The 4,344-nt window shown below is 35.3% G+C and overlaps 1 long non-coding RNA gene across 1 annotated transcript in view; it reads right to left on the reverse strand.

The window, feature by feature from the left end:
- Positions 1–1,200: 1,200 nt before the first annotated feature.
- The window catches only part of LOC102476433 (uncharacterized), a 9,225-nt gene continuing 6,081 nt past the window's right edge, over positions 1,201–4,344 (reverse strand). Inside the window, exons 2-3 of the long non-coding RNA XR_336563.1 lie at positions 1,564–1,701; positions 1,201–1,268 (exon numbers count right to left, since the gene is read on the reverse strand). This is a non-coding gene — a long non-coding RNA (uncharacterized LOC102476433). The remainder of the gene's footprint in view (positions 1,269–1,563; positions 1,702–4,344) is intronic.

The following is a 4,344-nucleotide window of genomic DNA, read 5'->3' on the forward strand; positions in this document are numbered from 1 at the left end:
TGTATAAGTCAATGTGAGCTGACTTCTATTTAACTAATTTGTTATTAAATATATTATTTGATCTCAAAGTGATTTGCCATCTGCCATAAACATAAGTCATGTTTTTCATTTTAATGAAAGAACAGAAGATGATATAGAGATATTAAATATATTGATCTGAAGCAGGACATACAAAAACAAGGTTAGTATAATGGAGGAATTATATTTTGGAAAACTTTGGAAAATTTCCAAAGTATTGGAAACATTTTAATATTATATGAAGTCATAACACCAAACAGAACTTTTAAATAAATTGGTACTTATGACCAAAAATTGGTGTTAGACTAAAATAATCAGATTTTGAAACTTTATAAAAAGTCAGAGGTGTAGAGAATTTTTTTCTTTTGTTTCTTAGAGAGTACATGTGCTCAGTGGAGAAACAGAGAGAGCATGACAGAGTCAGAAATTGAGGGACTAGCAGATGGCATAGCAGTTACATTAGTGGACTCTCACAGGATGATTGTGGTTTGAGTCCCAGGCCCAGTGCCTTGAAAATCACTCTGGGCACATGTGTACATGGGCAAGATCCTGGGAGAAGAACAGAGAAAAAGGGATTGCAGCATGGCTATCCCCCCTGGGGGGATGATTTCTCACTTTTCCTCTCACTGTCTCTGTCTCTGTCTCTCTCTCTCTCTGGCAAGAATGCATGCCCTAAAGCCAAAATCTCAAAAAAATAAATGAGAGAGAGAGAGGAGAGAGAGAGAGAGAGAGAGAGAGAAAGCAAAGCCTCATGGAAGATAGTCATGCTACAATCTCTTCTCAGTCTCTCCTTTCTTTCAGGACTTTGGGCAGACATGCACCCACACCCAGCATGTTTTTCAAAATGCTGGGTCCAGGACTCTAATTACATGGCTGGTCTTATGGGATCCAGCTGCTTTAACAGTTACAGCTCTGGCTGACTCCTTAGAGGATATTTTAAAAATCTTACTACCAAAACAAGAATTATTACCAAGTGTTTTGGAAAATAATGGGGATTATTAAGATTAAAAATTTTTTGTTATTGAAAGTCATTTTTTTTAAATGTTCACAACATTTCACCAAGCATTTTGTTCTTTTACGCATGCAATAAATATCAGCTAAGCATTAATATATCTTCAGTCCTATTGTAAACTTAACAATCAGACAGAAGAGATGTCAATATACACAAAACATTTCATAGTTGGCTCAGTTCACAGCTTCAGCTTTATTCTTGGAAAGTTCACAGCTTCAACTTTACTCCTGGAACATAGCTATAAAGACACAAAAGAGGGACAAGTTCCTGAGCATCAGTCCGTAAGTGCAGTCATTCTACTTCCTAGCAATTCTTGGAACTCTCCAGTCTCCATTCATAACTTGCCTCACCAGTGGAATTTTACACTTGTAACTCTTCTTTGGGTGAAATGTTTTTATTTTTTGTGATTGGTTATCAAAAGTCTCCTTTAGTGCTGAGAATTCTGAACTCTGATAGAAAATCCTCAATTTTAACTTGCTCTTCCCCGTTAAAGAAAAGTTGTAGTAACTACTGACTTACTAGAGATGACCTACCTAGTTACAAATTAAAAACACCTGACAAAAAGTGTTTTCCAATTTTGGTATACGTGCTGCCGAAGTGAGCACAAAAAGTGTTTTCTTAAGTCAGGGAACATCTTTTAGTTTTGTACGCAACACATCAGTGATGAATCTCTGAAAAATAAAAAGTGGGATTAAATGTATGCATGATGATAAGGAATGAATAAGTGAGTTAATCTTTTGGGGCAAAATTGTTCTATCCATTAATCCTACATGTTTCTGTTTTCTCATTAAAAATATTTTCATTGTGGCCAGCAGGTGGTTAAGATGCTGGACTACCAGATGACCAACAGAGGTTCAAGTTCCAGACCTGGCTGATTGAAAATCATAACAGGTGGGTGTCCATACATACATGACTAAAATCCCAGGAGGAGAGTGAAAGAGAAAAGATTGTGGCATGGCCACCCACCTGGGGTGTGATTTCTCACTTTCCCTCTCATTGTCTCTGTCTCTCTCTGGTGAGTATGAGAGCCCTATTCCAAAAACCTTAATTTTTTTTCATTATGTAACTTAAAAGCTTGAAATAGAATGAAAGAAAAATTCACAAAGGAATTTTGGAATAGACTAGATCCAGTATCTCTAGACTAGCTCCAGTACTTCTATAATGATAGAATGTTGTGGAACATCTAAGAAAATTCATATTACTAGCTGGGAAAACAAAAAAGCACTGTTTTCATTTAATAATGCAGATCTCCAGGACCAGCAGGTGACATAATGGTTATGTCGCTGGACTCCCATGTAGTCAACTATGGTCATTTCCCGGACTCAGGGAGCTTAAAAACTCATGCTGGGCACATGTGCATGTGTACCCAAAATCCTGAGAGGAGGCTAGAGAAGGGATTGAAGCATGGCCATACCCCTAGGGGGTGATTTCTTGCTTTCTTTCTCTCTTTCTTTGTCTCTCCAGTGAGCACACATGCCCTTTAGCAAAAAACAAAAACAAAACATAAAAAAACTCTCTAAATAAAATAAAATAATGCAGATCTCCAAGATATCCAAGAAAATAAAATTTAATCTTTTATTAAAAAGATCTGTATTCTGGGACCAGCAGTTAGCATAACGGCTATGTCGCTGGACTCCCATGTAATCGACCATGTAATCGTCCTGGAACCGGTGGCTTAAACTCATACTGGGCGCTTGTGTGTGCGTGCCCAAGATCCTGAAAGGAGAATGGAGGAGAAGGGATTGCGATGTGGCCATCCCTTATGGGGGGTGATTTCTAGCTTTTTGTCTCTCTGTCTCTGTCTTTCTGGCAAGCGCATGCGCGCTATTGCAAAAACCTCTCAAAAAAAAAAATCTGGATTCTATTGCTGTACTTCATAAATTTATTCTATAGAAAGTTTTAATGTATGTAAAAACCGAGGTTATTTGTTCATTTCTATTTAATAATCTATTATTAAAACAGATACATAGACTCTATGTACACCCATTGAAGGCCAATTATTGGAAATACTTACTAAAAATCTATTTAATGTTTTAAATGCTCTAGAAAAAGAAAAAAAAAGGCTTAAAATCTCTTTTTTTTCCCCATAAAATGCGGAGTAATATGAAAGTCATGTTCAAAACTATGATATAGCAATCTCACGTCCTGCTCTTATTTATTTATTTATTTCTTCCTAATGTTATTTCATTATATACAATTGGAAGTCATTTTGACAGAAAAATTACCAGGATGTTTTATTAAATCATTTTACTGAAAACAAAACAAACCAATCAAACCCCAAAAAACTCTTGGTTGCTATTTGTTCAGCATCCTTCCCCCAGTTCATTTAACAATCCCTGAAAAACAAAGAGGAGGAGGCAGGAAAAAAAAAAAAAAAGAAGTATGTTACTATTTTCTATTTGAAATTACTTAATAAAAGGCAATATTGACTATTGATGGTAAATTTTTTTCCTTGTCAGTTTGAAACACAAACAAAGGTGTTATCTATGTATATATGCACGTATTTTTGTAAGCCTGACATCTAAGCCTAAAGCTTTTGACTTCAAGGCTACAACTGTTGAACCAATAACACCACAAATCCTTTGTAGTTTCTGCATACAATAAGTTATCTGTAATAGAAAATGAATTAAGCCAAGATAAATCCAGATACTTAGGAAGTGCTTTTGTGTTTTTAGGGGAGAAGTCATGAAGCAAAAGCCAAGACTTAGAAGGGCAAACATACTGATCGGACTATGTCAGCTCTCTGATCCAGAAAGCCCTTATTCAGCTGCAGGTCCAAATCTCAAGCAAAAAACATGATTTTTATTTTTTGCCTGTGTTTTGCTTGATTGGGAGTATCATGTGTGTTTCAAAATACTAGCACTGAGTTTTTTTCTCTATGTACATGTTTAAATTATGTGGAAATTGTCATTTTGAAAACTGAAAATCCAGGCAAATAGCTAATGGTTAGTTACTGTACCTTTTCCACTCCACGCCCTTCCCTGGCCTTTCTCACTGAACTTATGACACTGACTTTTTTTTTTTTTTTCCGGAATAATTAAATTTCTTTTTGAAATTCATTCTTTAAACCTTTTTTTTTTTACGGAAGGTCTTTTGATTTTAAATTCCTGTGTTTGTCTGAGTGTATAAATCCTTACAACTTAATAATAATTTAGTTAGATAAATGCATTATTCACTCTATTCTGGCTTCTTTTGTTGCTGTTGAAAATTTTTCTAAAAGTTCATTTATTAGTCTTCTTAAATAATGTGTTTTTGATCTGGATGCTTTCTTTATTTTTTGCTTCTGTCAGAGTTTAGACTGATAGGTATTTCTA

Source organism: Tupaia chinensis, unplaced genomic scaffold (genome assembly GCF_000334495.1).
Source record: "Tupaia chinensis unplaced genomic scaffold, TupChi_1.0 Scaffold139833_1, whole genome shotgun sequence".
NCBI lineage: Eukaryota > Metazoa > Chordata > Mammalia > Scandentia > Tupaiidae > Tupaia > Tupaia belangeri.